Below are 27,572 nucleotides of genomic sequence, written 5' to 3' on the forward strand. Positions count from 1 at the left end.
CAGTGTTTGACTATTTTTTTTTTTTGCTTTCTAACCCCAGTCCTCTCCAGATTAACGTGTACAAGTTGCAATATAGATGCAAACAGGATTTCTGAAACTGATCTCCTAAACGGTAAGGTTTGTGGAGAAAGGAATATTTTTTAATGTGTAATTAAAGCAAGAGGCCCTTCACGAATTCAGCATTATGGTTGCCTAATGCAACATGAGCGACAAGGAAGTGATGGGGTGAAGCATGACCAGTATACCAGGAGCGGAGCTGTGGGGAATACACTACCGTTTAAAAGTTTAGGGTCACCTAGAAATTTCCTTATTTTTGAAAGAAAAGCACAGTTTTTTTTAATGAAGATAACATTAAATTAATCAGAAATACACTCTATACATTGTTAATGTGCTAAATGACTATTCTAGCTGCAAACGTCTGGTTTTTAATGCAATATCTACATAGGTGTATAGAGGCCCATTTCCAGCAACCATCACTCCAGTGTTCTAATGGTACATTGTGTTTGCTGACTGTCTGAGGGTATGTTCACACGACAGCGTCCGTAACGGCTGAAATTACGGGGATGTTTTCAGGAGAAAACATCCCCGTAATTTCAGCCGTAACGGCATGTGCAGGCGCTTGAACGCCGCCTCCATTACGGACGTAATTGAACGGCTCCAATTACGCCACATGAAGTGACAGGTCACTACTTTGACGCGGGCGTCTATTTACGCGCCGTCATTTCACAGCGGCACGTAAATATACGCCTCGTGTGAACAGACAAACGTCAGCCCATTGCTTTCAATGGGCAGATGTTTGTCAACGCTTTCAAGCCGCATTTTTCGGACGTAATTCCGGGCAAAAACGCCCGAATTACGTCCGTAATTAGTGTGTGTGAACATACCCTTAGAAGGCTAATGGATGATTAGAAAACACTTGAAACCCCTTGTGCAATTATGTTAGCACCGCTGTAAACTGTTTTGCTGTTTAGAGGAGCTATAAAACTGACAATCCTTTGAGCTAGTTGAGAATCTGGAGCATTACATTTGTGGGTTCGATTAAACTCTCAAAATGGCTAGAAAAAGAGCTTTCATGTGAAACTCGACAGTCTATTCTTGTTCTTAGAAATGAAGGCTATTCCATGCGAGAAATTGCCAAAAAACTGAAGATGTCCTACAACGGTGTGTACTACTCCCTTCAGAGTACAGCACACACAGGCTCTAACCAGAGTAGAAAGAGAAGTGGGAGGCCCCGCTGCACAACTGAGCAACAAGACAAGTACATTATTTCTCAAACTAGAGACTCTAGACGCCTCACAGGTCCTCAACTGGCAGCTTCATTAAATAGTACCCGCAAAACGCCAGTGTCAACGTCTACAGTGAAGAGGCGACTCCGGATGCTGGCCTTCAGGGCAGAGTGGCAAAGAAAAAGTCATATCTGAGACTGGCTAATAAAAGGAAAAGATTAATATGGGCAAAAGCAGACAAGACATTGGACAGAGGAAGATTGGAAAAAAGTGTTATGGACAGACGAATCGAAGTTTGAGGTGTTTGGATCACACAGAAGAACATTTGTGAGACGCAGAACAACTGAAAAGATGCTGGAAGAGTGCCTGACGCCATCTGTCAAGCATGGTGGAGGTAATGTGATGGTCTGGGGTTGCTTTGGTGCTGGTAAAGTGGGAGATTTGTACAAGGTAAAAGGGATTTTGAATAAGGAAGGCTATCACTCAATTTTGTAACGCCATGCCATACCCTGTGGACAGCACTTGATTGGAGCCAATTTCATCCTACAACAGGACAATGACCCAAAGCCACCTCCAAATGATGCAAGAACTACTTAGGGAAGAAGCCGGCAGCTGGTATTCTATCTGTAATGGAGTGGCCATCGCAGTCCCCAGATCTCAACCCCATAGAGCTGTTGTGGGAGCAGCTTGACCGTATGGTACGCAAGAAGCACCCATCAAGCCAATCCAACTTGTGGGAGGAGCTTCTGGAAGCATGGGGTGAAGTTTCTCCCGATTACCTCAGCAAATTAACAGCGAGAATGCCAAAGGTCTGCAATGCTGGAATTGCTGCAAATGGAGCATTCCAAGACAAAAGCAAAGTTTGAAGGAGAAAATTATTCAAATAAAAATCATTATTTCTAACCTTGTCAATGTCTTGACTATATTTTCTAGTCATTTTGCAACTCATTTGATAAATATAAGTGTGAGTTTTCATGGAAAACACAAAATTGTCTGGGTGACCCCAAACTTTTGAACGGTAGTGTATATGCCATGAACATAAAGCACCGCTGTATAGATGACCATTATAATCATGACCTTTCGATCAAAAACGTTGCAAGATCAGGTAGGTGGTGTTGGCGTTTTTTTTTTTGCCCGAAATGTGCCTTTAACCACTTAACGAACAGTGATGAAAATGTACGTCAGGGGTAACTATGTTCCCGCACCATGATGTACATTTTCGTCATGAATCTCTGTAAGGATTACACAGCACTGCTCCTGCCGGGATCGGAGAGAAATCCGATCCTGGCAGTTTAACCCCTTAGATGACCTAGTCAATAGCAAATATCTAAGGTGTTTGCCAGAGGCATGGGGCGCCCTTTTTCACATCCATTGGAGCCCCGTGACTCGATCGTGACTTATGGGTTACCATGGCAGCCCTAGGTTTAATAAATGCCCCCAGGCCCTGCTATTGGTATCTGCTCATTATGAGTTACACTGGCAATAACGCTATTCAATACGATACGATGTTTGCCAAAGCATTGTCAGAGTACAGTCATACGTGATGTACTTGCTATGATTTTCCGCTGCGTAAATATACACTACAGAAAACTACAATGCATGCCTATGGGAAAAATATATTTCACAACTCTGACCGATATCTCTAGTTCTTGCGTTGCAGTATATTTTTCCCATAGGCATACGTTGTAAAGTGAAAGTACCAGAAGCCAGCATGCCACGTGTGGCTGCACCCTAAGTGATCAAATGATTGCTAATTTGTGTCCCCTAGCAGGGCAATAAAAGTAAAATTACGTTTAGCAAAGTTCCATAAAGTCTCCCCAAAATAAGCCCCTCTTTTGAGTACATTTTTATGTTTTGTTTTTTTAGGTTGGTTCACCATAACAAAAAATACCTATTATTAGGTGCTGCAATCGTAACTACCTGTAGGATAAAGTTTAATTTTACCTCTGTGAATCGTGTAAAAAAAAAAAAAAGCTGGCGGATTTGCTGGTTGTTTTTTTTGCCATCATGCGCCAAAACAAAATGAATTATCTAACAATATAAACTAAAACTCTTCACAAAAATGACTAAACATCAAACTTTTTTTTTTATTTCGCAAAAGTACTAAAACTTATTTGGGCATTTGTACCAACCTATAGAATAAATGCAACATGTCATGTTTACTGTATGTTAAATAGCTAATGGATACAAAAACTGGCAGAATGACCTTTTTTTTTTCCCCCCCCCAAAATATGTACCCCATTATGATGCCATTGTAAAATACAACTCGTCCCTCAATAAACAAGCCATGATACAGCTACGTAGACAAGAAAAAAAAAAGTTATGGCTCTTGGAATGCGTGAAGGGAAAAAATTGCTTGTTACTTAGAGGGGTTGTCTTGGCTTGGCAAAATTTTTCATACTGATGACCTATCCACAGTACAGGCCGTCAGTATATGATTGGTGGGGCTCCGGACCTCACACCAATTGGCTGTTCTGTGCGGCAACACTGCAGCTCTGCTCCGTTTCAATAGGAGCAGAGCTGCCGCATGTCCGCTATACAGTGGTCTGAGCCAGCTGCTTCCGGCATCGAGCACTGCAAAACTGGAACTGTGGATAGGTCACCCGAATGAAAAAACGCCCGTGCCCAGACTACCCTTTTAGGGCCCAATATGTGCTGGTCCTTAAGGGGTTAATAACATGGAGTCTGAACCCCTAAGGATTAGAAAATGCTGGGTAATTTAATTATTGATTTGGTAGTGTGACATGACTGAAGGTATATGAAAAGGGTTATAAGATTTACTATGTAATGTCTCCTCAGCCCGTTCTGACATGCACAGTTCTACATAGACCGATCGCTGGTGAAGTATGTATTCCCTGCAGTGTGTATGGTGGCGAGCCTAGCATCGTGGCCAGTACTGTTAGGCTGTGTTCACACTGAGTTTTTTGCAGGAGGAAAATTCCTCATGCAAAATCTGCTCCAGACGTTTTTGGCACAGTGCTATGACAAAAACTCGTCAAAACACTCGTCGAGGTGGTTTTTTCCTGTTTCTGACTAATTGAAATTGGGTTTTGGAGGCGGTTCCCGCCTCAAGATGGGTCATGTCGCTTTTTACCGCGACGCGGTTTTTCCGCTCGCGGTAAAAGACCTCGTCTGCCTCCCATTGAAATCAATGGGAGGCATTTTCGGGCGTTTTTTGACGAGTTTTGCGGAGCGGTTTCCGTGTCAAAAAACTCTGTGAACAGGGCCTTATAGGGGAAACTGCGGCTTACACTAATATTTCTGCTGTACACCTTCATTTTTAAATGATACTCCTGTTAGAAGAGGTTCTGCAGCAGCCAAGGTTTGTATTGTAAGAATTATTGAACTCCCATTTTTTTTTTAGTTCAGATATTTATAATCTAAATGTGTGTTTTGTTTTTCAGTCCCCAGGATGTCAAGGTTTTTGCTGGTTTGTGCCATCAGTCGACACCTTCAGTAGGTGAGCATTGTTTTGTCTTGTTTGCTGTGGCAGACAAAATTACGTATGTCAAAATAAACCATTTCACGTTGCATTAGCGTGATTAGGGAAGATTATAAGATTAAAAGTCCTTAAACACCAATTATGGAGGAACTGCTTTCAACCACTTGTGTTACTTAGAGCAGCGACTTCCAGGTCTATCGTTCTAGATTGTGAAGCATCTGTTATTTGCCAGCCTTACAGAATATTGATGCAAAAAGATGTTTCATATTGCATATTTTAGAGAGCGTGCGGTCAGTGAAATTCCATCCGATCTTATTGAAAGAGCACATTTCACTTTTTCTACTAATATCTGTGGGCTCCCGGTTTGCAAAACTGGCAAAAAAAAAAAGTGGATTTGAGGTTTACGTTTATTGCCACATGTGGAATTTGCGGTGAGGATTGACTCAGGATTGTAAAATATGCTGGACGCGTTAAAGGGGTTGTCCGAGATACCAACATTTTTTCAAAAACTGTGTCATACATTACCCCTTATACAGACAACCTAAATAAAGCATTATTTTTTTTAAAAAATTCTACTTAGCACATTTCTTCTTTGAATTTAGCACGGTTTGTTTACATGCAGTTCAGCTCTGGTTTGTTGATCTTTCCTTGTTATGAAACTTTTTTCCCGTGCACGCTCATTGCAGGCTGCAATGAGCGTGCACGTACCTTCCAAGAGTTCACGTGAGCTGTCCCTGCTCCTCCCCGCTGACCTCCTTCACTGGACTTGTCTCCTTGCTGACATTCTTGAAGGATGGTGAGCAAATGTTCTCCTTCCATTATGTTTTTCACATTTATGTTTTCTTTCTCTTTTCAGGTCTATAAACCTCTTCGTGTCTCCCCTCACCCTCGTCCACCCTCCTCTATCTCATGTCTCTCTCCTCTAAGGCCATGTTCACACAGTTTTTTTGCAGGAAGAATATCTGCCTCAAAATTCCGTCTTGAAGTTTGCGGTAGATTTACCTCTCCCTGCACGTTGATTTTTGCGTCGTTTTTACCCGTTTTTTGTGCGCTGTTTGCGTATTTGTTTGCCGCTTTGTTCGGGGCGTTTTTCGCTTCGTTTATCTTGGCGTTTTTTGCTTGTTTGTTTGCATCTTTTTTTGCGATGTTTTTTGCTGTGTTTTCCATTGCGTTTATCGTAGCCTTTTTCACGTCGTTTATCATTTCTTTTTTTGCGTCGTTGTTTGCGCCTATTTTTGCTGCGTTTTTCGTTGCGTCTTTCGTGGCGTTTTCCCAGTTGATTTTTGCTGCGTTCTTTGCCTCTGTTTGCGGCGTTTCTCGCGCCTTTTTCCGCTATGTTTTTCGCAGCTTTTTCCGTGGCGTTTATCGTAGCCTTTTTTGTGTCGTTTTTCGCGTCTTTTTTTGCGGTTTTTTTTCTGCGTTTTTCATTGCGTCTTTCGTGTCGTTTTCCCTGTCGTTTTTCGTGGCGTTCTTTGCCTCTTTGTTCGCGGCTTTATTTGTGATGTTTTTCGCTGCATTTATCGTAGCCTTTTCGGGGTTTTTTTTTTGCGTCTGTTTTTTGCGGCATTGTTTGTGGCTTTTTTTGCTGCGTTTTTTGCGTCGTTTTCCGTGGCGTTTTTCGCCCGCGGCAATTGAGCGCCGCAGGCATAAAACAACGCGAAATACGCTTTCTCTGCCTCCCATTGAAGTCAATGGGAGGTCAGAGGCGTAAACGCCCAAAGATGGAGCATGTCGCTTCTTTTTCCCGCAAGGCAGTTTTAATGCTCGATTTTAATGCTTGTTACAACAAATTGCAGCATAAATCACGCACCAAACACGCTTGTTTGGTGCATGGTTTTCACGCATGCATCTACTTGAGTGTAGGTGCATGATAACGCACCAATAGAGGACATGCAGTATGTTTCACGCAGCGGGCTCTCGCTGCGTGAAAACGGCCCCATTGAAATAAATGGGTCGCGTGTGCTGTGCGTTGTTTCGATGTGGTGTGAATGGGGCCTTATGCGCGATTTACACTAGCGTGAATCAAGTCTGTGTGCTGTGCTTTGAAAAAACGCACAACACACGCAACCCATTTATTTCAATGGGGCCGTTGACACATGCGTGACTTTTCACGCAGCGAGAGTCCGCTGCGTGAAACATACTGCATGTCCTCTATTGGTGCGTTATCATGCACCTACACTCACATTGAAGTCAATGCATGCGTGAAAACCACAAACAGCACACACGTGTTTGGTGCGTGATTTACACAGCAATTTGTTGTAAAAAAGAAGGTAAAAATGGGCTGGCTTTGTGAGTGCGTGAATAACACATGACAATCGAAAAGCACACTGATGCATAAGGGCGGATTTAAACGAGCGTGTGCGTTTTGCGCACACAAATACCGTGGCGTTTTGCGTGCGCAAAATGCACTTGACAGCTCTGTGTCACGTTCATACGGATGCGCGGCTGCGGTTTTCGCGCAGCCGCCATCATTATGACACGCTGGATGTTTGTAGCACGTGGTGCTTTTCTGTTTACATTCATTATTTTACTGCTGTTGCGCGAATCACGCTCGTCCCACGGAAGTGCTTCCATGGGATGCGCCTGATTTTCACGCACCTATTAACTTCAATGGGTGCGTGATGCTCGAAAAACGCAGAAATATAGAACATGTCGCGAGTTTACGCAGCGGACTCGCTGCGTAAAATTCACGGACTGTCTGCACTGCCCCATAGACTTGCATAGGTCCGTGCGACCCGCGTGAATACCACGTGGGTTGCACGGACGTATAGCACGTTCGTGTTAATCCGCCCTAACGCAAACACATGGATGGGATTGACGCAAGTTTTTCACGCGCGGAAAATACACACGCTCGTGTGCATGAAGCCTTACTAATGGACGCTGTTAGACAGTGGCCATTAATAATTCACTAGTAATACATTTTTAAATAAATGAGAAGGACATAGAAAAAATATTGTAATAAAATAACACACACACTGGTTAACGATTTTATTAAAAATAAAAAAGGTGTCATTGAAGTAGTCCTTGAACTTGATGTAGTACCAAGGACCCAACCTGTAAAAAACACCTAATAACTAAGAAAAAAAAAAAAAGAGGGATGCTTAGATACACTGCTCATGTGTGATACTGTTAGACCATGTATCTAAGCCTACCACAAGGTAGCCTTAGTAACATTACCCAAGCAGACAGTGTCACACATGGGCCATGTATCTAAGAATACCACATGTTAGGCTTAGATACAGGGCCCCAAAACACTAATCTTAGGGTATGTTCACACGGCAGCGTCCATAACGGCCGAAATTACGGGGCTGTTTTCAGGAGAAAACAGCCCTGTCGTTTCAGCCGTAACGGCATGTGCAGGCGCTTGAACGCCGCGTCCATTACGGACGTAACTGTAGCTGGTTTTCCATGTAGTCCATGGAAAACGGCTCCATTTACGTCTGAAGAAGTGACATGACACTTCTTTGGCGCGGGCGTCTATTTACGCGCCGTCTATTTACGCGCCGTCTTTTGACAGCGACTCGTAAATATACGCCTCGTGTGAACAGACAAACGTCAGCCCATTGCTTTCAATGGGCAGATGTTTGCCAACGATTTCAAGCCGTAATTTCGGACGTAATTCGGGGATTAATACGCCCGAATTACGTCCGTAAATAGGCCGTGTGAACATACCCTAATACAGGAATAAAAAGAATGTCTTCTGGGGTCCTGTATCTAAGGCCTCATTTACACGAGCGTAATATACGCGCGTGCTTTTCACGCGTGTCGTACGCACCTATATTACTCTATGGGGCAGTTTAGACGATGCGTGAATTTTGCGCAGCGTGAGTGCGTTGCGTAAAACTCACGACATGTTCTATAATCGTGCGTTTTTCACGCAACACGCACCCATTGAAGTCAATGGGTGCGTGAAAACAACGCATGCCACACGGACGCTATTGCGTTGCATGCGCGAAAAAGGATGAATGTAAACAGAAAAGCACCACGTGCTTTTCTGTTTACAAACATCCAAACGGAGTGTCAAATTAGAGATGAGCGCACCGAACTTCACCGTGTTCGGCCGAACTCGTTTTGACCGAACCCGGCAAAAAATGTTCGGGTACGCGACGTTAGGAGACAGTCACTGCCCACGGTGCTGAAAGACTTAAACTGTTTCAGCACCATGGACAGTGACTTTCGATCGCCATATACATATACGTGTAAAAAAAAACAGAAGTTCGGACTTACCGATAAGTCCCGGCTCCTTCCTCCAGTCCGACCTCCCGGGATGACAATTCAGGCCAAGTGACAGCTGCAGCCAATCACAGGCCAAGCACAGGCTGCAGCCAATCACAGGCTGCAGCGGTCTCATGGACTGCCGCGTCATCCTGGGAGGTGGGGCCGGATGACAAGAGAGGGACGCGTCACCAAGGCAACGGCCGGGAGACCGGACTGGAGGAAGCAGGCAGTTCCTGGTAAGTTTGAACGTCTTTTTTTATTCACAGGTTGCTGTATATTGTGATCGGCATTCACTGTCGAGGGTGCTGAAAGAGTTACTGCCGATCAGTTAGCTCTTTCAGCACCTTGGACAGTGACGGGCGTCGACTAGCCTCATCTCTATGATGGCGGCTGCGCGAAAATCACGCAGCCGCGCATCATACACGGATGACACACGGAGCTGTCAAATGCCTTTTGCGCGCGCAAAATGCAGCGTTTTTTGCGCGCGCAAAACGCACACGCTCGTGTAAATCAGGCCTAAGCCTACATTGTGTTAGGCTTAGATACAAGCTCCATGTGTGACACTGTTTGTTAGACCCTGTATCTAAGCCTAACAATGTAGGCTTAGATACAGGACCCCAGAAGATCTTATCTAGTTCAGGACGGGGCACCGTTTAGCCATTTTTAGCACGTGTTAGTTAAATGGCTATAACTTTTTTATTTGTTGCGCTAACGACGTTATTTTTGCGGCGTTTTTTCCGTAGACAATGCAGGTTTTTTTTTTTAGCGTTTTTATACACACCTTTTTTGCCATTTTAGAATTTTCATTCATAAAGTTTGAAAATAATAGTAAAAAAATAAGCTTTTTTACGTTTCAGCTATTTTTTTTGGGTAATAACATAGTTTTACCCTAAAATAGGACCTTTTATTTGTGATCGTCATTGTCTACCGTAAATTTCTATATATTACATGTCTATATTAGGGTAATTGGGTCAGCGCTAGCGTTACAACAATGATTGACAGGGGGAACGGTATTTTTTTGGGGTGGGTATTTTATGTGTATTTATTATTTAATTTTTTTTTGTACTTTACTATTTTTTTATTATTATTGTCTGTCCCTCAAAGGTCAAAAAAGACCTTTGGGGAACTTTATATATTTTTTTTCTTTTTTTTTTACACCATCTTTTCCACTGTAACTGGAGCTGCACAGCAGTTACAGGGGAAATCAGCCCTCTCATAGTGACGATTGTCACTAATAGGGCTGTGCTGGGTCTGATTAGACCCAGCAGCAGTCTGCCACTAACGGTACCCGGTGATCATGTGACCAGTCACATGATCACCGGGAGGAATAGAGACAGCGCCGCTGCTGCTGTCTCTATTCCTATACACAGCGTTCATTGAACGCTGTGTAAAAAGACATCGGAGAAGACAGAAGCAGCGAAAGCTGCTTCTATCTTCTCCTCCGGGTCCCCGGCAGTCACTGACAGCCGGAGACCCGACATTCCCGCAGGTGCCGTCCCTCTTCACTTTTTTCACTGTGAACACGCATAGGCGCGCTCACAGTGAAAAAAAGCTGCATAGGCTGGGCGGGCACCAGCAGAAACGACACGTCTCCAGTGACGTGTCGTGTCCCATCCGAGGTCTCGCTGGGGCGAGACCATGTGATCGGGACACGACACGACAGTGGAGGAGGAAGAAAACGTGACGTCAGAAGACAGGTGATCGGAAGAAAAGAGCTGCCAGAACGGAGAACAGAAGCAAGATTGCACAGGTAAGTATATTAGGGAATATTTAATGTGTGTATTGTGTGTTTAACTTTTAAATAAAAATTTATCTCGGACAACCCCTTTAAGGTGTGTAATAAAAAATTATAATTAGTTGCATACATACTAATGTAGTATAGGAGAGAAGTAGTACAACCACCTGAATAATTAGAAGAAATAGAAAATTAAGGGGTGCTCCGCAGTACTAGGGGTTCTAGGACTTGGTTATGTAGTTAATAAGGTTGAAAAAAGACAGGTCCATCAAGTCCAACCTGTAATCCTACCGTGTTATTCTGGAGGAAGGAAAAACCCCCATGAGGTTGATGCCAATTGCCTCATTAGGGGGAAAATTCCTCCCGGACTCCAAATATGACAATCAGAATAAATCCCTGGATCAACGTCCCATCTCCAGAATCTAGTACCCATAACCTGTAATATTGTATTTTTCAAGAAAGGCATCAAGGCCCTTCTAAAATGTATTCAGAGTCCACCATCACAACATCCTGTGGCGGAGAGTTCCATAATCTCACAGTAAAAGAGTCCCCGTATGTGACGGGGGTGAAACCTTTTCTCCTCTAGACGTAGAGGATGCCCCCTTGTCCTTGTTACAGGCCTAGGTGTAAAAATCATTAGAAAGATCTCTGTACTGTCCGATTTATATATTTGTACACTGTAATTAGATCGCCCATAAACCGGCTTTTTCCTAAACTGAACAGTCCCAAGTTTGATAACCTTTCTTGGAACTGCAATCCACCCATTTCCTTAATTACCTTGGTCGCCCTTCTTTGCACCCGTTCTAGTTCAGCCATGTCCTCCTTATATGCAGGTGCCCAAAATTGTACACAATATTCCATGTGGTCTGACTAGTGATTTGTATAGGGGCAAAACTATGATCTTGTCACGAGCATCTGTGCCTCTTTTTGATTCATCACATGATTTTATTTGCCTTGGCAGCAGCTGCCTGACTTCACCATGTATTCCATGCAAAGAGAAACTGCAGCTATCGCTACATTTAGGGTATGTGCACACGATAACTGCATTTACGTTTGAAATTACGGAGCTGTTTTCAGGAGAAAACAGCTCCTGAATTTCACACGTAATTGCTCGTACTCGAAATTTGGAGCTTTTCTTCATTGGATTAAATGAAAAACTGCTCCAATTACGTCCCAAGAAGTGTCCTGCACTTCTTTGACGAGGGTGTTATTTTACGCGCCGTCTTTTGACAGCGACGCGTAAAATGACAGGTTGTCGGCACAGAACATCGTAAAGCCCATTGAAATGAATGGGCAGATGTTTGCCGATGTATTGGAGCCGTGTTTTGAGGCGTAATTCTAGGCGTAAAACTCCTCCATTACGTCTGAAAATAGGTCGTGTGAACCCAGCCATAGTCTCCCGTCAGCTGGTTTTGCCTGCAGTAGCCTTGACTGGCCAGAAATGTATTACGTGGTACATCCAGGTAATGCTTGGATGGTTAGAGTCCTCCGAAGTGGGATCCGCTTGTGCAGCTCACCGATCTGGCTTTATAGAGGGGGTCTCGAGCAGAAGACCCCTCTACCCCTTCTCTCTGATGTCCATATAGGACATATGGGCAGAGATTGTCCTCGTTAAATTAATGAGCACCACTTGTTGGATGTAAAAAAGTGGACTTTCACTTTTTTAAAGCGGTTGTCCTATTACATTTCTCTGTTAGATCACACAGTATGGACATTTTTTGGGGGGAATAACTTCAAATAAATGTTCCTGTTTATATTGCGGTTACAGAAGTAAACTTTCTGAGACGGAATCAAAAGAACGCCAGGGGGCGCCATAACCTGTATGTTACACCAATATCTAGACACAGGAGCAATTTTATTTTTTAAACTATTCCACTTAAGAAGAATTTGTTTTGCGTGATCAAACAAACATTTCTAATAGTAGGACAACATCTTTAAATCTTCAGAGCTGAAATCTCCCAGCATTCCTGGCTCAATGTGGGCACAGAACTTGCTATTGATGGCAGTTCTTTTTATACCAAGCAATGAGCAGTAAAGTGAGGCTGGAAAAACTAACTGTACCCCTGTATTACGGGCTTAGTTAATGTTTTGCGGTTGCTTGGTAACTTTCCAATAATACCTAGCAGAATTGTGAATGCAGCTCTGGACTATATACAAGTTGTAACTCCTGGATCAAAACAAAATAAGTTATGAATAATTTACTTTTTAGCTGACTGATCATAAAGTGGGGTTCAAAGGTAGACTTACCTATGATTCCTTTGGTTAAAGGCTATGTACATCTTTTGAGCGCTTTATATAAAAAAAATAATAATCCGTGTGGTTAGTGTAACTTTGTAAATAGTTTTTATTAAAAATTCCTTTTAATTTTGGAGATACAGCTTTTCTGTATTCTCTATACAGAGCAGCTGTATCACGCATTCTACACTGAATCTGGCAGTCTCGGGAACCTGACAGGTTCAGTGTCGGCAGGTCAGCAGGATCCACCTATAAATTATTATATCCAAGTTCATAACTTAGATGTGATCGATTAACCTGTGAATCCTGCGTGTCAGACACTGAACCCGTCAGGTCTGTGGGACTGACGTATTCAGTGTAGAACGAGCAATAAAGCTGCTCTGTATAGAGAATACAGAACCGCTGTTTCTCCAAAAGTAAAGAATTTTTATTTAAGCGATTTTCAAAGTTACTCTTATCACACGGACTAAGTTATTTATTAAAAAAAAAAAAAAAAGGCCCACAAAGGTGTACATAGCCTTTGAACTTTCAGGGCAATCTGTGATCATTTATATTCCACTTAAAGGAATACAGTATTGAGTTTATTATGGTATTGTACGGCACCTAATTCATGAGTCTTATGTGTGGGTTCAATTTAGCTACCAGAGGGAGATGTGAAATTAAAGGGAATGCGTCGCTAGAAATTTTTTTTTTTTCAGTTAAACAATTATTATTTAAGTGATTACAAATTGTTTTCATTTATTTTTATTTTTTTTAATAAATTTTTTATTTTCATTTTGTTATTTTGTATTCAAAGTATACACAACACAGTTAGAAAATGGCAGTGCAAGACAGTCAACAGGCCACAGGTCAGCTATCCGCATCACATAAGTGTATGGGGTCACTTGAACGTACCATGTCCCTGGAATCAAATATTTAAAGAATCTCCGATCTGAACCCGCAGCCGTGCATGATACTCCAGAAGCGAGCGTGAGAACAGTAAGAGGAGGAAAGAAAAGCAGAGACAGTAAGAGGGAGAGGAAAAACGGGGAAGGGGGGGTGGAGCTGACCTGAGACACCGGATCTAGGTGTGAATTCACGAGGCCATGATGGTCTTATATTCCGCAGTTGTTTTTCGGATCCATTCACGCCATGTTTTAAGGAAGAAGGCATGGGTCCCCTTCATTGATGCCGTGAGGTCCTCCATTCTCATGATCTCCTGAATCTTGCCGAACCACATGCCCACTGACGGGGGACAGGACTGTCTCCACAGTGCAGGAACACACGCCCTAGCCGCGTTCACCAAATGGCGAACTACCGAGCGTCTGTACGTAGACAGGGGGACCTCACACAAATGGAGCAGGAAAAGCCCCGGGGATCTAATTGTTTTTTTAATTCTTTCACATGTCAGGAAATATAAATTAGATTCTAATTTATAACATTTCCATGTGCTGGCCACTAGAGGGAGCAGTTCCCAAAATTGCAGCACGGTCACTGTGGTAAAGCAACCTCATTGATTTATGCTGCAAATTTGGGGTGGACACACTCTCCTCTAGTGTCCTCACACAATCCCCCCCCCTCCCTTATCCTGGCTAGTGCCAGGAGAAGGAAGGGTTTCAATGTCTTCAAACCTCCTACACTGTGTGCCGCCATTTTCTGAGCGACTACACAGTGCTAGGAGGATTAGATACAGGGCTCAGCAGACCGTATCACACGAACATAATACATCATACACGAACATAAATTACCTGCTCCTGCCGCCGCCTCCACTGGTCTATGCTCTTCTTCCTTGCGCCTTCGCTTCGTTGAACGTATGGCCGGAAGCCGCGGCTGGAAGTTGTCCTCTTACTGTCCGGCAGCGGCTTCCGTTCCACATGAAAATGGCGTCGGATTTAGCACTACGAACGAGCTTCGTTTTGGTCTGTGTGGGAGCGGCGCATGCGCCGTTTCCACACAGACGGCGCACGCAACTCAGATTGGAACGGCTCCTGTTCGCATTCTCTATGGGGCTGTATGTGCCGTTAATCGACACATACAGAGATGAATAAAAAAATGGCAGCCCCCATAGAGAAGTAAAATTAGGAATACATTAAAAAGTAAAACATGAGCACACAAATAAAATTTTTGAAAATATTATGTTAAAAACAATATGATAAAAAAATCATGACACCTTCCTTTTAAGTATAACCGTCAAGGACTTGGATATTTGCTGACAATAAGGCTGGGGTTCCACAAGGTGTTTTTACCACGTTATTACTAAGTTTTTGTTGCACTTTTCATGTGCTTCTTAATTGGGTTTTACATTGAAATGCCGCAGATGTGGTTTTTGGCTATGCATCTATTTCCGGGTAAGCACATGGTTTCAATGCGCTTCACCTGTAATGGCCAAATGACCAAAAACCACATCGCAAAACCGTTTCTCACAGCAATTAAGAAGCACATGAAAATCGCAATAAAGTGTGATCAAAACCAAAATCCAAGCCATAGGCCTTTTTTTTTTTTTTCTTGATAAGTGATAGTCTCCTTAATAATTGAAATGAATCTGATGTGTTTAAAAATGTATCACAAGATGAGCCTGTTTCCGCAGATCCTTGCATGTAAAGTCTTTATCAGTCATAGGCATATGAATGAAACCCCCCACATCTGCCTTAAACAGTGTCCTACACGGAAACTAAATTATTTCACTAAACTTACGGTTGGCTATGACTCGTAAGTATGTAACTGGTATACGTAAGGAAGCATTCATAGGGCTATTCACTAAAGATCTGATACGGACTGGGACAATAGTAGTACAAAATGGGTTTGTGTGAGTGCTTGGTATGACGTGACTCCACGTTTCAGATGCTTGTCAACATCCGGTATATGGAGTTGTCAAGCTGCCTGGTACAGGGCGAGTGCTTAGATGAACAACTCCTTTTCTTCTCATCAGTTGAAAAAAAAAATACAGACCCAATATGTGGCAGAGAGACACAAGCGGGGTTATGATAGATTAACAGAACCTAAATTACCTCGCCCCTGGAGTCACTGGAAGGCTGTTCAGGATCAGTCACAGACCTGCTCCTTCACTTGCAGCTTCACCCACCTGCCCCAAGCCAACCCTAAACAAAAACTGAAGCATTTTCATGCAGCTCCCGACTCAAAAATCACAACTAGCTAGACATCTGGGCTTTAAAACGACACCAAAATGAAAGCTCTATCCCTTGATATTCATGTTGCGTTATTTGTTTGACTGCCAAGGACATATGTAATAAATCGTGACTACTAAGGGTTAAAGCAATAAGTCTATATTATAACACATTTCACAATTTTCTTCGTTGTTTTGGCACTCCCTAAAATGCTTCAATGGGCTTTGTATATGATAAGTTACATTACAACCTTGTTCAGGACTTGTCCATGAAACTGCTCCTCTGTGACTGGGCAATAGTAAAGAAAATTAGTACGAGGAACACGGATGGGTCGTGCTTAGCGAGAAGCAGAAGTTGGAAATTCGTTCTTTATTCCTCAGCAAAAACTAGATGGGTTTATACTTCCTCTACGAGCACTGCCATTGCTTCTTCTGGCCACGTTCATGAAGGATATTTGGCCATTTAAATTTTACTAGAGATGGTTGTCATTTAATATCTGCTGTCTAAACCACACCGAAACATCGGTTTGCAGCAGTGACCTCATAAATATGACAAAAGTGCAGTTCTTCAGTCAGGGTGAATTCACACGCTGCAGAACTGCTGCCAATTAAGTGTGTATTCTGCACTAAATAAACCCATCCGCATGTAGTGGAAATCCGGGTGCAATTTAGGGCATGCTAAGGATTTTATAATCCACAACATATCAATTCTGTCACGGATTTATGACCGTTCAGGTCCTCTAGAGCGAGAGAAGCTCTGAAACTGCTCTTCACTCTAGCACAGAGATGAGGATCCTGAACAGAGGACCCTCCTATTAATTTATGATTTTGAGAATACATTTATATAACCGATCCATAAGATAGATAGATGATCATTTTATAATCGCTGGGACCCCCACCAATTGTAAGAATGGGATTCCTGAACCTCCAGATCCTCCAACCACTGCACTCCCCACAGTGAGAAGGAGCAGCAGTCAAGCATGTACCCCCACCGCTCCATTCACTGTCTATGAAAATTATTCCAACAGCTGAACACTGTACTATGCTGTTTCCGTCATTGACATTGAATGGAGCGGTAGCGTTCCATTAATATCCCTACTCACTGTGGTCCAGCATACAGGAGGGTCTGGGACCCCTGATCACGGGTGGACCCTGTGGTTGGGCCCTGAGCATCAGAAAATTATATTAAAATTTGTTTTTGGCGATACTCCTATTTTCCAAACTGAACATCCCCTTTATCTTGAGGTTTATGTGCAGCTTTGCGTGCCTTCGGCTTCGTTCACATCTACATCAGGGCCCCGTTCCGACATTCTGTCGGAGCTTCCCGTCCGAACGGGACCCTGACTGACACAAACGGAAACCATAGATTTCAATGGTGACGGATCTGGTCTCAATGGCTTCCGGTTGTCTCAGTTGCGCAAGGGTTCCGTCGTTTTGACAATCAATAGCGTAGTCGACTGCGCTATTGATTCCGTCAAAACGACGGAACCCTTGCACAACTGAGACAAACGGAAACCATTGGGACCGGATCCGTAGCCATTGAAATCATTGGTGATGGAAACGGAAACCTATGTTTTCCGTTTATCAGTCAGGGCTCTATTCGGACGTAAACCTCAGATGGAACATCAGAATAAAGCCCGAACGGATACGTGAATGAAGCCTTGGGCCTTATTCACACGAACGTGTTTTACGTCCGTGCTACGCGCGTGATTTTCACGTGCGTCGTACCGACCTATGTTAATGATTGGGGCCGTTCAGACTGTCAGTGAATTTCACACAGCGTATGTGCGCTGCGTAAAACTCACGACAGGTCCTATATTTGGCCATGTTTCGCGCAGCACCCACCCATTGAAGTCAATGGGTGCGTGCAAATCACGCTCGGCACACAAAAGCACTTCTGGTTGCTGCGCGTGCTTCGTGCAACAGTAGTAAAATCAATCAATCAATGAAAACAGAAAATCACCACGTGCTTTTCTGTTTGTAAACGTAAAACCAGAGTGTCCTAATGATGCACCACATGCTGATGACACACGGACCTTTTGCGCGCGCAATACGCAGGCCTTATATGAATAAGTCCTTAGTAGGGTGTTTATTTTAACCTTCCACTGCAGAAGTCTACAAGACCGGCAATAAAACTATTATACCTAAATATGGCATGTAAACACAAAGTTTCCAACCTTAGCTTTGTTTGCCTTTTCATCATTTGTCATCTTGTGAAAATCGCCAATCTATTAGAATGGAATCTAATAATTATTATTATTTTTTTTTTTGCAACATAGTCAATTACAGGTCGTTTGTTTACATTTATAATTTTATGTCGAAATATTAAGCCCATTTTAAAGGGAATGTGTCATCAGAAAATGAACTATTGTTTAAATCAAGTTTTTATGTTAAACATATTTTTGGGGAGTTTTTTGTTTTTTTCTATGTCTTTATCTATATTAAAAAAAACAAAAAACGAAAGTCTTGTAGTTTTCACTCTGTCCACTTAGCCTCACAATAGACGACCTTTCCTGTTCTGTAGAGATCACTTCTCATAATGTTATCACAGACCGGATTAAAATGAAAGGTAGCGCCTCTACAGAGATCACACAGGAACCACCAGTGATAATCGGTGATGGAAACAGTTCTCTTATCCCTTCCTGTGCAATGTCTTCTGCACAGGTCATAGAGAATGCCTAGAAAACTCTCCCATATAAGTCGATCAGTCCCGTTCTGTTCCTATGGTCTATATTCTTACGGCCTTGTTTACACAGTGACCTTAAGAATAAATCTACTTAAAAATTTTATTAACTTTATAAATATATTACTAAGGTCTCAAGCACATAGCCATATTATGTCTATGTACAACCTATGACTTGTACGGAGCTGCATTAGGATACCTATAAATGTCCATTAAGTCTCTATTGTACCTAGAACTTACCTCTGATTTCATGAGGTTTTTTCCCGTCCCATTCCCTATGAATCTGACTAAAAGAAAAATAGTGGCATGCTCTATTAGACGTATCTCCCAACATCCTGGATCCAGCGGGACAGTCCCGGATTTCGGACGCTGTCCTGGGCTGCCAGTGACATGTTCCGGTTTAAACTATCTGCGTCCTCAGGATACAGTTGAATCCAATGGTAGAGCAGGGAACTCCCTTCTCCACCATTCACTATGAAATGCCAGCCGTGAGCACACTGCAAAGACCGGAGAATACCTGCTGAAGGATCTCCTCCACTAGTCGTGGGAATGAAGGTGAGTTTTTATTAGCCACTATTAGGGCATTATACTGTGGGGGGCAGCTTATGTGGGTATTATACTGTGTGGGGGAAGCTATGGGGGACATTATACTGTGGGGGCAGCTATGTGGGTGTTATACTGTGGGGGGCCAGCTATGCGGGCATTATACTGCGTGAGGGACATTATGCTGTGTGTGGGAGCTATGGGGCATTATACTGTGTGGGGGCAGCTATGGGAGCATTATACTGTGGGGGGCAGCTATGGGAGCATTATACTGTGGGGGGCAGCTATGGGAGCATTATACTGTGGGGGGCAGCTATGGGGGCATTATACTGTGTAGAGGGCTGCTATGGGGGCATTATACTGTGTGGAGGCAGCTATGGGAGCATTATACTGTGTGGGGGCAGCTATGGGAGCATTATACTGTGGGGGCAGCTATGGGAGCATTATACTGTGGGGGCAGCTATGGGAGCATTATACTGTGTGGGGGCAGCTATGGGGCATTATACTGTGGGGGGCAGCTATGGGGGTATTATACTGTTTATACTGTTGAAGCATTTTACTGTGTGGCGGCAGCTATGGGGCATTTTACTGTGTGGCGGCAGCTATGATGGCATTTTACTGTGTGGCGGCAGCTATGATGGCATTTTACTGTGTGGCGGCAGCTATCTGGCCATTATACTATTTGGGAGTACTATGGGGGCATTATACTGTTTATACTGTTGAAGCATTTTACTGTGTGGCGGCAGCTATCTGGGCATTATACTATTTGGGAGTACTATGGGGGCATTATACTGTTTATACTGTTGAAGCATTTTACTGTGTGGCGGCAGCTATGGGGGCATTTTACTGTGTGGCGGCAGCTATCTGGGCATTATACTATTTGGGAGTACTATGGGGGCATTATACTGTGTGGGTGGACTGGAGCATTATACTATGGGGGGGCTACTGTGGGGAGGCACTATGGGAACATGACAGTGGGCTGAATTGTGTGTATGGGCGGGGTGAGAGGCGTGGCTTAACACGCCGCATCAGTTGTCCCTCTACAGTAATTGAATGTTGGGAGGTATACATTAGATGAAATATAATAGATGTATTTAATGCTTCTAGAGCAGTGTCTTTATTTACGGCCGATGTGTGCTGCTCTACGGCCTCCTGTACTTTGTTCTGCCACGTGCTCTCTTGTGGTTGGCTGAAAATAAAAGTGTAAAAATCAGCATCTGTAAATCTAGCCTTACAGTTCAGAGCTGAATTCACAATTCTACAGGATTCTTGCTGACTCAGTGTCTGCACTGTATGCAGATCAGCTACGCTGCTAAGGATCTGTCTGATGACTAGCTTGTTGACCTTTCCCAACGGTGACCAGCAGAACTGTGCATGCAGCTCCGGACTGTAATACCAGTCTGTAACTCAGAGTAAAGCAAAAAAAAACATCTACATTTATACATTTTCCAAGCATTCTGTGGCTTAAAAAAATGGCTCAAAACCATGCAATTTACTGAACAAGGACAGATTTTGAATAACCGCAACCAGAGAAATTGAAAACAGTGAGGATTTGATACAAAAAGTATATTGGAATATTGTATAACTTTTTTCATTATACAATGATGACCTTTTTTTTTTTTTTTTTCTTTACTTTAGCCAGAATATCCTTTAAGGCCTCCTGCACTCCGTTGTATTACATCTCCGTAACAAGCTCCAAGTTGTTCAGAGTAGAAATATGGCAACCATAGAAGTCTATAGTGCCATGTTTCGTTGGATGCCATATTAGAGATACTTTCTCCACTAGATAGGCACCATATGGCGGCACCTGAGTGCCTACGCCATCCTCTGCTGCCGTACAGGCTTGGCGCATACCTATCGCACCTCTAGGCCAGTTTACACGTAAAAATGTAAAACTTTTTTTTCATTGCTCACTTGCACATTTGATAGAATCTACATATGTATTGTCAACGCTACTGCTAATGACAGCAATAACTTTTATGTTTGCATGAAAAAATTAGATAAGCTGTATTTTTATTAATATTTTTGCACATTTAGACTGGGCAATAAATGCTGAATCGTGGTCGGAACAATCGTGGCAGTTTTTGCTGACTTTTAATTACTGTAAATGGCTTTGTATACACTTATATGTAGTCCTTACTATTGAAATTTTTTTTTCCAAGGAATGTCTGCCACTGGTTATGATCAGGTCACGGTTCACCTTTTGGTCCCACATGGCAGCCAGACCGATGTGGTTAGTCCGCAGTTGAGCGACAGCTGGAAACCTATATCCGAGCCCCCCTCTTTCCTTTTGGCAGAGAAGATTTAGGTTGATGGCTTTGCTCACATCTGTTTTAAAAATCAGGATTCTCATCCAGCGGCATATTTCTGCTCCTTTAAAGATACCTTCACACAGTATGAAGGTATGGACTAACTTAAAAAAAAAAGTTGTACTTGTATAGTTGCCTATGCATGCGTGTACTGCAGATACCATTTTCCTTGTCTGCAGCTGATAATGGAAAAAAGTGAAGATTACAAAAACTGCAGCGTTTGCTACAATGGTGTCTACATTCCCCCACATTTCCCCGCCCCATCCCAAAATCTCCATCTGGTTCTAATAAAGTATTATTTGATGCCTTGTAGGAAGCCAAATGGGGGGGAGGAGAGACGAGAGACAGAGAGCTTCCTGTAACAATTCAGCAGGGGGTGAGAACGGCTGGTTGTGAGACTGTACAGTATAGGGAACTATGCAAAAAAAATGTACGCATACTGGGGTTTGCCATTTGGAATCTTCAAATTTATAGAATTCAATATGTTGGAATGATGTGTGAATGTGTCCATGCAACCTTCTTATATGAACCAGCAGACCCAGGCAGAATAGCTTTTTATACTACTTGTCGTCCATCACAATGATTAATGCAAGCGGTGGTTTGTTCACTGAATTGCACAAAGGTCACTGTTATAAGGAAAATGGGAACAAAGCAATAAGGAAAGGTGAACTGGGTCATGTCAAGATCTGGAATAAATGGGAGGAGAGGTCCGGAAAATGGGGTTAAGTGCTGGCACTGCGGCAGTGTGTAGGTGGATAACGTGACATGATCCAGGGCGGTAGCTGTTTGTATCTGAAATAATAACAAGAACGAGCTGCTGGACCAGAAAAAAAAATATTTAACTATTGTCATATTCAAGAAAATAAGATATAGATGTAAAGTTAGATTTGTTAGTGATGAATATTTTTTGGTCAATGTCAAATAACCCCAATGGGACATAGAAAGGAAGCCATGACGGTAATGTGAACCGCGGCTTATAGTGATTTAAAGGGTTATTCCCAGCTTAGACATTTATGACACATCCAGGCGATATGACATCTCTGACTGATGCTGAACTCTTTGGGACCCTCACCTATCTCAAGAATAGGGGTCACCTGAACCTCATCCCGCTTGTTGAGCCGGCCGCTTCATCCAGACGGAGGGTGAATAGAGAGGTGTTCGCAACACTTTCCATTGATTCCTATTGGAGGTCCTCAAACGGCCGAGCAAGCGGGCTCCCATAGGAAGTAATGAAAGGGGCCGTTCATTCTCTGTCTGGATGTGGTAGCCAACGGCTGCCTCACCTTTCAGGCAGGGTGTTGGGTGACCACCGCACCTAAATTGAGAACGGAACTGGGCTCTGGGACCCGCGTCTATCAGTCATGAATGGCATATCTCGTGAACATGCCAGAAGTTTCTCAGGTGGGAATACCCCTTTAAAGTGTAAAATTTGCTCTAAATGCTAAGCCCACCTCTAGCCAAAATGTTTGAATTGTGCTAAACTACTCATAGGGGTCCAGGAAACTAATATCTGGACTGTTGTATTCAGGGTCCCTATATTGGGTAGTACGATGGCTCAGTGGTTAGCAATGTTAGCTTGCAGCACCGGTGTCCTCTGTTTGAATCCAACTAAGGCCCATATCTGCATGTAGTTTGTATGTTCTCCACATGTTTGCACAGTTACCGCCCACAATCCAAAAACGTATAGATGGGTTAATTGGGTTCCCATGAAAAATGTCCTGTGTGTGACAGGTATGGAAAATAAGAATGAGAGTCCCATTGGGGACAGGGACTAATGTTCGTGATGGCAATCTCTGTATGTTGGCGCTATAGAAGCTGAATTTCTTTCCTGGCTATGCCTCATTAGGGTACTTGGACATCCAACAAAGGATAAGTAGACTTTTAGTAGGGCTTTCTGGGATTTGGATCTTGACGACCAATCCTTAGGAGACCATACCAGCTCCTTAGGATATGTCATTAATATCGGGTCTGACCAGCTGATTCAAGGGGCCTCAGCGCTAACATGCCACATACATTTACTGGTGACTACCTGCCTATCTACATATCCTGCAGACACAAGTACCACACACGTCCATGTTACTTTGTGCAGGGATTGTCTGATATTATGAAAAGGGTCTGCTTTTTCTTTTGATTGTCCATATGTTGTGAATGAGATTACACCGAAACTCTGTTCACTTACAAAAGCTTGTAATGGTCTATGAGTGTGCAAAATACCTGTGTGGCTAGGAGGACATATATTTATTTACACACATCTAAATTGATCTTCTTAACCATTGAAATGTGTACAAAAACACAAGCTTGCTTTCACTGTAAACATGACACTTACATAGTGACCCTTCAGCCATATCGCTGAACTTGAAAAGTCATAGATGGAAAAACCCCTTTAAGACGCATATACATGCTAAGACTTTTATGGCATATCCACGGCTATCTCCGGCAGTCCCATAGAGCATGAAACTAGAGGCAGCACACGTGCGCAACCGCCGCTCAAGGGACTTGGGACCCCGTTCTCGTGGTGGGAATCCCCAACGATCAAACTCTTATCACCAATCCTGCGGATATGTGATAAGTTGATACTTTAAGATGCTGTCAGAAGAGGGGCTTATTCTCCTCTCCCCATTGAAAACACATGTATGATCGGCCGAGCATGCATCTGTGTGGCGGAAGTCGGGCTTAACGGTCGGCCATACGAGTCTTGGCCGACCGATGTCTAAGAATGCACGTATAAAAACTTCCAAGGTATGCAGGGAGCCAGAGTGGCCAGGACTTATTTAATCTACCCTGGTATTTTAGGTTATATATTTGTAGTATTGTATAAGAGGTAGACGGACATTAGAACTTTTACGTTTTTATTGGAGGATCCTTGGTTATTTTACATAAATACCCCTCCCCATCACCATCACTTTGCTTGGGAGGAGGAAGCTATAATACGTGTTTCATGAGATCTACTTTTCATAGACTTCTCCCATGGTTTTTAGTTTTCTGTATCATATATTCATGGCTTAGGTTGAGCTTCTTTATCATGTGGTTATCACATACATGTTAACTTTAAACATATGCTTAGCATACATTTGGTTCTAGAGGCAACTTTTCCCCCTTCCTTTTACAACTAACATATGGCTTAAATAGCATCACATCTTCTTTTCCAGGTCACATTCACTGGGAAGAAGGGTCAGGTTAAGTCTTATTTTTTTCTGCCATTTTCTTCTTACTGTAATAATCCAGAATCCCAATCTGTACGTACTTTGCAAAAACAACTCTAGATGACTTTATTCCTTATGAGCGTGGATCAGTGAACTATTCAACCAGGAACATGAATTTTTTTCAATGGGGGTCGGTACTTTTTGTCAGCTGTGACAATTTTTTTCTAGTGGGGAAAAAGGTGAATTTGTTAGGCTACATTCAGACGAACGTAGCCAAGCTGCAGTTTTTCATGTCCATGGTGCACTCGTGTGGGACGTGTTGTCACGCATTCCCTCATATACTAGAGTCTATGGAGGGATGCGTGAAGCGCGAAAATATAGGACATGTCATATTTTTTCACAGGCTCCGTTGAAACAACGGTCGTGTGAACAGCCCCATTGAAGTACATGAGTTGGTGTGACGGCGTCACATGGACTATATATACGCTTGTCTGAATGAGCCCTTAAAGGGTAACTAAACGTCAAACAAACTTGTGACATGTCAGAAGTTTTGATTGGTGGGGGTCCGAGCACGGAGACCCCCACTAATGGCTAAAACGAAGCTACAGAAGCGCTCGTGTGATCGCTCAGCCACTTAGTTTCTGTTCGGCTTTTTCCGGGAAGCCGATGTAGCGGAGTACGGGCTCATAGACTTTCTATTGAGCCCGTATTCCGATACATTGATTTCCGGAAAAAGACGAACGGTAACGAAGAGGCTGAGTGATCACACGAACACGTCTGCCGCTTCGTTTTAGCGATTGGCGGGGGTCTCGTTGCTCGGACCCTCACTGATCAAAACTTCTAACATGTCATTATGACATGCCACAGTCTCTCCCATGTGCAACACCCCAAAGTTGGTACTGAGTAATCGCTCTACTGTGTGCAGTGTCTACAAAGCTGGTGTTTAATAGCCACGATCTCTTCTTTGTGCCCCCCCCCCCCCCCAAAGCTGGTGTACAGTAGCCGTAGTCTTATGTCCAATATTTTAAGGTGCCTTGAAACATGCCAAACCAAAGACACACATCATCTTGTACAGGATGAATAATCTAAATGTCTTATGTATTAAAAACAAGCAGCAGAGTCAATCTCAACCTTTAATGAACATAAGTCAATTATCCTCTCCGTATGTTTTTGGAGTGTGGGAGGAAACAAGAAGAGAAATCACACAAACGCAGGTGAGAAAATATAAACTCCATACGGATGTTACATCTGTTTGGATTCGAACCCAGGCCTCCCAGTACTGCAAGACAACAGTGATAACTACTCAGCCACTGTATGGATTTGTCCGGTCTTCTCTTTCTTTCTGTTTCCTCTGCAGATAAATGTGCCTTAGGTCCATGTTCTCTCCATAGATGCAGCCAGGCCAAACATGCTAAATCAGGGCTGATAATGAGACAATCCACCCCGTCTCAAACTTTCGGAAAGATTTGCCTTGTCTGCTGCCCCAAATGTGTTTCGTTTAGAAGAAAAACAAAGCCAGATACAAGTGGTCTTAAAATCAATACTCGCTTGAGAGGTCTATACAATGATTTGCATTCGGATTCTTGAGTGAATAGAGAAGATAACCCAGTAGATCACTGACAGCAGTCTGTGTCTTATCAGCAATTTTCCTTTATCAGACGTTAAATAAACCCCCCAAAAAAACACCCACCTAAACTACACAACAAACATAAATGTGTCGTCTTGGCTGGCCGCGCAGGGTATATCAGCCACCCTGCTGACGGGGGCGCCTCAGATAGCCTGGCACTATATGTTGGTATTTTTTCAGTATTATATGGTGGTATTTAAATAAACATTGCGTGGTATTGGCATTGTACAATGTTTTGTTTCTGCATTGTATGGTTGTGGCAAAACTGTATAGCATTTTTATTTAGGCATCTGTATGGAAATGTTATTTGGCCAATGTATGACAATGTTAGCGTCCATTCACAGTGCATTTGCCGGAAGGATTTCCCTACGTATACTACCGACTGATTCCACTGTAATGGCATATAGTGGCATCTATCGCCTATAGGCTCCCATGTTAAAAAAAAAAAAAAAAAAGTACTAAAGTAGTAAAGTAACAAGTATTTTTTTTTTTACTTGATATCTCTATGGAATAAGCGCGGCTGACTATGCTATTCCATACAGTTGAAAAAAAAAAAAAAAAAAAGTATGCTGACCTACACCAACCTGACGGAGGCCAAGAGGACACTTTTGGGTGAATCGGGGCCTAAAGATCAGTTTGGTGTATATGCTGGGAATATTTCCCGGCGCATGTGCCAAGCAGACACTGCTAACACAGTGTGAATTCAGCCTTATTCAGATGCTTTACTGTATGCTACAGTTTGGTATGGTTATCTTTATACTCTGTACACCGTATAGGGGGAGGCGACGACAAAAGAAGGTACCATTCAGCGCAGGGTAGGCATTGTGTATGTGTGTGTGAAACGGACCTTTACTATATAACAGTATGCACATGTCTTTTATATAATGCTTATGTCTTGGTGGGGGGGGGGGTGCTATTAATGTACTGGTAAACAGAAGGCCTGTAGACAAGTTTTGTTCCACGTTGACCGGTCTCCCCTGCTGGTATAATTTTAATATGTTCTTCTTTTAGGGCGCCCCTGATCTGCGCCTCTGAGTGCAGAGATTTACGTTGGGATTCTGTGGTAAGTGCGAGCAGAAGATACAAAGAAAAGAAGAAGTGCAAAAAATCAGCTTGCATCCGGACAATGAAGAAGCACATTTAGAAGGTCATGCCCTCCTTATTTCTTACAAACAAATGCTTGAAGACAAAAGTAAGTAACGTTGCATAGAGTTTCTGCTCCTCTTTTTTTAGATCTTCCCCCAGTTTTTCACACTTGCTTACGTAATGTCTGACCCAGCCCATTGACTTAACACTCGCACAAGCCGA

At 43.0% G+C, this 27,572-nt stretch overlaps 1 long non-coding RNA gene across 1 annotated transcript; it reads left to right on the forward strand.

Annotated features, from left to right (window-relative positions):
* Window positions 1–38: 38 nt before the first annotated feature.
* On the forward strand, window positions 39–27,519 carry LOC142666549 (uncharacterized). The gene is made up of 3 exons (XR_012851702.1): window positions 39–112; window positions 4,631–4,686; window positions 27,276–27,519. It is a non-coding gene; the product is annotated as an uncharacterized LOC142666549 (long non-coding RNA).
* Window positions 27,520–27,572: the final 53 nt, after the last annotated feature.

Source organism: Rhinoderma darwinii, chromosome 13 (genome assembly GCF_050947455.1).
Source record: "Rhinoderma darwinii isolate aRhiDar2 chromosome 13, aRhiDar2.hap1, whole genome shotgun sequence".
Classification (NCBI taxonomy): Eukaryota; Metazoa; Chordata; class Amphibia; order Anura; family Rhinodermatidae; genus Rhinoderma; species Rhinoderma darwinii.